Consider the following 7,895-nt stretch of genomic DNA (forward strand, 5'->3'; position numbering starts at 1 on the left):
GCCACTTTCAACCTGGCTAGCTGATTTTTCCTGGGATAACCCACATGTTTCTATAGGGCATCCATATGCATCTATGCCTTGACTTTTCCTTTTTAGGCGTTATCTACTGACTTCCTAAAGTGTAAGATGAAAAATCCACTCTCTGACAATCCCCACTCTTAATGCAGACTGTCTATACATGCACCCTCACACCAACACCCTCACAACCCCCTTCCCTCAATAATAATGATTTCTGTGCATCATGATGCTAGATTTCCTTTTTGTAATTTTCTTTTTTGTTTTAATGTTGTATCCCTTTGTCTAATTAGAAATCTAAGTAGTCACAGCATTCTACATAGTCCTAACTGAAGAGTAAACTCCTCTCTCTCTATATATATACATATGAATATTCATTGGAAGGACCGATGATAAAGCTGAAGCTCCAATACTTTGGCCACCTGATGGGAAGAGCTGACTCTCTGAAAAACCCTGATGCTGGGAAAGATTGAAGGCAGCAGGAGAAGGGGACAACAGAGGATGAGATGGTTGGATGGCATCATCGACTCCATGGACATGTGTTCAAACAAACTCTGGAAGATGATGAAGGACAGGGAAGCCTGGCATGCTGCAGTCCATGGGGTCACAAAGAGTGGAAATGACTTAGCAACTGAACAACAGCAATATGAAAACATTCATTAGGAATCTTTTAATCATCCTCCTATACTGAGCTAGATCTGAGCATAGCTGTTCCTGTGGCCTTTCCTTTTATGATCATCCTGGGAATTTGCCTACTTCCTTTTTATTTCTTTTGGTTTAAATATTTTTTACTTGGAACCCATCTCTTCCTTTTCCATGATTAATTCCTCATTTATTGAAATTCATCCTCCAACAAAGAGTACATGAGAAGCAAAATTTTGATAACGTATTTATCTGATGGTGTTATTCTACACTTTTATTTAAATGGTGATTTAAGTACAAAGAGGATTTCAGGCCAAACATAATTTTTCCCATGATGATTTTGAAGATGTTACTCATTTTATTCTATCTTCTTCTGTTGCTGTTGAAAGACTCTGCTTTAGTCACCTCTTGCTGAGAAGGAAACTGCTCCAGATCTTAGGGTTCCAAATAAGGATTTATCATTTGTCATGATTCTTCAGGTTGGCTGGTGCTGCTTTTGCTGGATTCATATGAGGTACTTTATATGATAACATTCATCTGGAGCATAGCCTGGGACTGCCTCAACTGGGTGTTCCATCCTTAAGAAGGCTGGTCTGGACTGGGCTTCCTCACATGGCGGCAGCAGCTTTCCAGAAAGGCTAGACCCCAACACATTAGTAGCTTATTAGGCATATGTCTGAAATGTATCGAGGAAGGCAATGGCACCCCACTCCAGTACTCTTGCCTGGAAAATCCCATGGATGGAGGAGCCTGGTAGGCTGTAGTCCACGGGGTCGCTAAGAGTCAGACAGGACTGAGTGACTTCACTTTCACTTTCCACTTTCATGCATTGGAGAAGGAAATGGCAACCCACTCCAGTGTTCTTGCCTGGAGAATCCCAGGGATGGGGGAGCCTGGTAGGCTGCCGTCTATGGGGTCGCACAGAGTCAGACACGACTGAAGCGACTTAGCAGCAGCAGCAGCAGTTGAAATGTATTTTCTGATACCCAATTGCCAGAGCAATTTACATAGTCAAATCCAGAAACTTTGAGAGTTGATTATACAAGGGAGTAGGGTACTGGGGGGGTTGATTCACCAGGTACCATTTGTGCAACAACCTATAACAGTTTACAGTCCAGCTCCAAAGATTCACACCCTTCTATATGCAAGACACTCTCAGGCCCTAACAAGACCCCCACCCTGATTCATCAAGTCGCATCACTGAGTTTGAAATTCATGATCTCATGGTCTATATCAGACCTACGTATGGTGCAGGTTCTGTGGATGCTTCTCTTTTTGATCTGGAGATTTGAAAATTTAAAAGACATGCAATTTGTCTTTCACACACACACAATGGTAAGAGAGGGACACGGTAACTGCAATGGGCACTGAATTGTAAGGGTAGAGGCAGAAACACCAAGGTCACTGGTCCATAGCAATTCTGAAATCCAGCTGATTACCTATCAGGGTAACAGGTTAAGCCCAGGTATGATTAAGCCCAATTCTGTCCCTCACAACAAACTGTGGAAAATTCTTCAAGAGATGGGAATACCAGACCACCTGACCTGCCTCTTGAGAAATCTGTATGCAGGTCAAGAAGCAACATTAGAACTGGGTATGGAACAACAGACTGGTTCCAAATTGGGAAAGGAGTATGTCAAGGTTGTATATTGTCACCCTGCTTATTTAACTTATATGCAGAGTGCATCATGTGAAATGCCAGGCTGGATGAAGCACAAGCTGGAATCAAGATTGCCTGGAGAATTATCAATACCTCAGATATGCAGATGACACCACCCTTATGCCCTTATGACAGAAAGCAAAGAAGAACTAAAGAGCCTCTTGATGAAAGAGAAAGAGAAGAGTGAAAAAGCTGGCTTAAAACTCAACATTCAGAAAATAAAGATCATGGCATCCAGTCCCATCACTTCATGGCAAATTGATGGGGAAACAATGGAAACAGTGACAGACTTTATTTTCTTGAGCTTCAAAGTCACTGCAGATGGTGAGTGCCACCTTGAAATTAAAAAACACTTGCTCCTTGGAAGAAAAGCTATGAACAACCTTGACAGCATATTAAAAAGCAGAGATGTTACTTTGCTGACAGAGGTCTTATAGTCAAAGTTATGGTTTTCCCAGTAGTCATGTATGGATGTGAGAGTTGGACTGTGAAGAAAGCTGAGCACAGAAAAATAGATACTTGTGAACTGTGGTGTTGGAGAAGGCTCTTGAGAGTCCTTGGACTGCAAGGAGATCCAACCAGTCCATCCTAAAGGAAATCAGTACAGAATACTCATTGAAAGGATTGATGTTGAAGCTGAAACTCCAATACTTTGGCCACCTGTTGCCAAGAGCTGACTCATTGGAAAAGACCCTGATGCTGGGAAAGACTGAAGGTGGGAGGACAGAAGGAGGTGACAGAAGACGAGGTGGTTGGATAGCATCATGACTTAATGGACATGAGTTTGAGTCAAGTCCGGGAGTTGGTGATGGACAGGGTGGCCTAGCGTGCTGCAGTCCATGGGGTGGCAAAGAATCAGACATGACTGAGTGACTGAACTGAACTGTTTCTCAAAAGTAATCCTCCAATTCATGATTTTCCATGGTTTGGGGTTTTGCCCTCTCAGGATGCTTCCCTGTGAAACACTTTCTTTCCCATAAGAAAGAGCCCATGTTCTCATCAGACCAGCTTTCTCAGACTCCTTCTTGACTGTAGAAAATTGAGAACTCCAGAGATATCTTTTTTGTAATGATTTATGCCCCTTTAGTCCAATCTTGTGCAATACCTTTAAACTTTTTGTGGTCCTTCTACAAATCTGATTGTTATTCACTCCATGTCCCAAAAGTCATGACTATAATTCTTTTCAAGAGAACTCTCTCCACTTTTGTCCAAGTATACAATTGCAGTGAAATAACACTTTTGAGATTTTTAGAAGTGCTTTTTCATAGTTGAGAGAATCTATTAGTCTGAGGTCTAAACAAAGGGTCTTATGACTGAATCTTTGATTTACTCTTTACCCTGAAGCCACTTTTCATTTTGAGAGTCTTGTGCCTGCTGGAGAGCCTGGAAATATTAAACAGTTTTATTTTTTGACCTCGTAAGTCTGGATTGGAAATTCTGTTCGCATACTGAATAGTTCTTTCTTTAGCTAAATTCCGCCTTTCCATATCTTATCATATGTAACTAACAGAAGCCAATTGGCACTTGCAATAGTCTTCCTAGAAATGTTATCTGCATGTGCAGGTTAATTGGGTACATTATTTTTTCTCAGGTAAATGCAAACAGTTGTTTTGCCACTTGTTTCATTGCTACAAAACATGGAGCACCATCTTTTAAGCCTCTGGTATCAGTTTTATCCTTGCACTTCCTGCCTTCATCAATAAGCTCCTCATTATCCTTCCAGCCTCCCCCTTTGCCCCATGAAAAACCCAACGACTCATGCTTTAGGTCTTCTTTACAGCAGTGCTCTATTTCCAAACCACTTTTCTGTTTTAGTTATCTATATAAGAAAACAAAGTCCTGTAAAATGGGATGGATATGCAAAGCACTCTACAAATTTGAAGAATAACTTTTATTATTATTTAAGAAGACATTCTGAGGATATAGAAACTTTCTGTTCTGTGAAAATGGTAGAAGGAACATGAATACCAACCTATTAACATTGTTCACTGATTTTTTTTTTCCTTCAGCTGTGGTATCAGAGAACTTCAATGTCTGCATCCCCTCCAAAGGTATAGTGCAAGAGAAAACAGGTATTTGTTGTTGTTTTTCAGTAGTGTCTGACTCTTTTGTGACCCCATGGACTGCAGCACCCCAGGCTTCCCTGTCTTTCACTATCTTCTGGAGTTTGCTCAAACTCACGTCTATTGAGTGGATGATTCCATTCAACCATCTCATCCTCTGCTGCCCTCCTTCTCCTCCTGCCCTCGATTTTCCCCAGCATCAAAGTCTTTTCTAATGAGTTGGCTCTTCACATCAGGTGGCCAAAGTCTTGGAGCTTCAGCTTCAGTATCAGTCCTTCCAATGGATATCCAGGGTTAATTTTCTTTAGAATTGACTGGTTTGATCTTCTTGCTGTCCCCAGAACTCTCAAGACTCTTCTCCAGCATCACAGTTGTGAAGCCTCAAGATGTGTATTTAATTAAAGAGTTGATTGAAATGCATTTAACTCAGCTGGTAAAGAATCCTCTTGCAATGCAGGAGACCTAGGATTGATCCCTGGGTTGGGAAGATTCCCCTGGAGAAGGGAAAGGCTATCCACTCCAGTATTCTGGCCTAGAGAATTCCATGGGATGTATAGTCCATGGCGTCGCAAAGAGTTGGACAAAACTAGCGGCTTTCACTTTCACTTTAGGCAAATTTAGGAAAGATGGATTGGTCTACATTTGCTCCCGTGAATGGGTTTCAGTAACTAATATCAAGCAGGGATTTAGAAGAGCTGGTTCCCAGTGGCATCTCTGACAACAGGTGGATGACCTGGGGCAGCCACCTCCTTGCTCTGTGTTCTCATTTGTGATGTGGCAAAGTTCAGCCACCTGCTCTCCATCATCTCCCCTAATCTTAACAGTCAATCACAGAATAAGTTGAGCCTTGAAACAAATCTCTGTTTGGAGTCTGGACTTAACATCAGAAGAAGTCAGTGTTACTATTTGGGAAAACTCCGGAGACAATTTTCATAAAATATCCTGAGTTATTTTAGTGCAGTACCATAATAGTCCTAAGTTTTTCTTTATTAGTAAATTTGTTCACACAGTACACTGATGGGGTAAATCTCTTTCTAAAAATATGTTGATCACCATGTGATTTGGGTGATTAATCTAGTTTCTATTTTAATTGCATGAAAGAGTTAAATGTTCTGGCTGAATTGTGAATAAACTCTCCACTTAATAAACACAAGGGCAGTATGCACAATACAGTCTGTATGTCTGGATCTGAATCTATTTTATCATTTTACCTTATCCTCGGAGGAGTTATCTTATTCTCAGGCTAGGAAACTTTCACAAAGCATGGTCTCTGTGGATTAATTGAACATCTCTCCAAAGACAGGAAAGTAGAGAGAATCCTTTATGCTGCAAAATGAATTCAACTCTCCAAAGTGACAATGCAGTTTTTTTCTGAGGCACTTAATTATTTACCAGATGATGGTAGTTTATAAGAAGATTCAAATTCAGGAACTGAAGGACTCCACCTCTGAGACCTTACTAAGCTTAACATTAGTTTAAATAACAGCACATATAACAGCTAATGTCTCTTTTGGGCTATACTGCTTGAAAAATGTATAATTTGATCAAATAAATTAGTTCCACTGAGCGTTATCTTTACAGTTGCTGAAGGGTAAGAAATAATACATATGAATATACTTTGTGAACTGTAAATTGCTATTAATATTTGAGAGCTTATTTTCATTCATAGTGCTATTGCAGTTTGTTTCTTTTTACTGAATACTTTTTAAATGAATAATGAAAAAATGTGAATTAAGCAAGTTTTATTATTCCATATATATCAATTAAGATATTTTGAAAAACTGAGGTAATAATATTATGTGTTTAATTTATTCCAAATTGGGGACATCATTGTATCTTTTTAAGAAATATGCTACATAGTAAATGCTTTACAATTTAAGGAATAATTCCCCAAAATTTAACTTTAAATTCATGTATAAGTGTTAATGAAATCTACATATGAACAAGTGGGCCTGATTTGGTAAAAAGACACAGAAAATGGCAATAATTGTAGAGCCACTGGCTATCAAGTGCCACTGGATTCAGAGGGCAGCAGTTATAGGGAACATGATCCGAGTGTACAGTAGTTATCAGGGGAGCACTATCATATTTTGTGAAATGAAGAAAGAAGCCCAGGAGTTGTCACAGAATGTGGTCATAAGGCAGGATGCCCAGTCATTACATGGGGAAATTCCACAGAAGCAAAGGGAAATCACCCTGAAAGGTTTTAGAAATGGTAATTCTGGAGTTCTCTTTGCAACTAATGTTGCTGCAAATAGGTTAGACATCCCCGAGGCTGGTTATTCAAAGTTCTCCACCAAAGGACGTGGAGTCCTACATTCGTCATTCTGGGTGAACAGGTGGAGCTGGAAGGACCAGGGCTTGCATTTGCTTTTAGCAGAACAAGGAAGAATACTAGTTACCCCAAGGGGAGCAAAAACCGGGAATTAAATTTAAGCAAATGGGTGTTCCTTCTGCAGCAGAGATAACAAAAGCTTCTAGGGAAGATGTCATCAGGTTCTTGGACTCGGTGCCTGCCACTGTGATTGGTCACTTCAAGCAGTCAGCCGAGAAGCTGATTGAGGAGAAGGGAGCCCTGGAAACCCTGGCAGCCACCCTAGCTCACATTTCCAGTGCCACATCGGTAGGCCAGCACTGCTTGAGCAACTGGGATCCGGGCTTTGTGACCATGATCTTGCAGTGCTCAATGGAAATGTCAAACGTTAGTTATGCTTGGAAAGAACTTAAAGAGCAACTGGGTGAGGATATTGATTCCAAAGTGAAGGGAATGGTCTTTCTCAAAGGAAAGCAGAGTGTTTGCTTTGATATTCCTACTGGATCAGTAAGTATAGGAAAAGTGGCATGATTCAAGGCCCTGGCAGATTTCTGTGGCCACAGAGCAACCAGAGCTAGGACCACGGGAGCCACATTGCAACTTCCAAGGACAGCGGGAAGGCAATTGAGGCTTCAGGGGACAGCTTGAGGGCAACTGAGGTAACAGGGTACAGCGGGAAAGAAGTAGGAGCTTCAGAGGACAGCGATCAGGAGGCAGCAACAAAAGAAACAGATTCCAAAACAAAGGCCAGAAGCAGAGTTTTAATAAAGCATTCAGACAGTACTTTGAAGTAGAGGATTTATTTGGGAAAAACATAACCATGTTCAGCAACATGGAACTGAACATTGTTTTTCATACAAAGTTAAAAGCACATTGTATTTCCTTCCTGACCACTTACTTGCCCAGTCCCCACCTCTTCGAGAGAGATAAGCTGCATCTAAATTATTTCATCTGATTGATGATTGTCATTTATAACTTTATTGTTACTTCTGTCTTGGGTATTACTTTGGAAAAGGTGTATGGAGACCTTTGTTTAATACAGGAGACCCATGCTCAATCCCTGAGTCAGGAAGATCCCCTGGAGAAGGAAATGGCAATCCACCCCAGTATTCTTGCCTGGAGAATTCCATGAACAGAGGAGCCTGGCAGGCTACAGTCCATGGGATCTCAAAGAGTCAGACACGACTGAGGGACTATCAGT

The 7,895-nt window shown here is 40.9% G+C and overlaps 1 pseudogene; it reads left to right on the top strand.

Moving 5' to 3' along the window:
• The first annotated feature begins 6,305 nt into the window (after positions 1-6,305).
• On the top strand, positions 6,306-7,649 carry LOC109565610 (nucleolar RNA helicase 2 pseudogene; annotated as a pseudogene).
• The last annotated feature ends 246 nt before the right edge of the window (positions 7,650-7,895 follow it).

The sequence above is a fragment of the Bos indicus genome, chromosome 11 (genome assembly GCF_029378745.1).
Source record: "Bos indicus isolate NIAB-ARS_2022 breed Sahiwal x Tharparkar chromosome 11, NIAB-ARS_B.indTharparkar_mat_pri_1.0, whole genome shotgun sequence".
NCBI classification, from domain to species: domain Eukaryota; kingdom Metazoa; phylum Chordata; class Mammalia; order Artiodactyla; family Bovidae; genus Bos; species Bos indicus.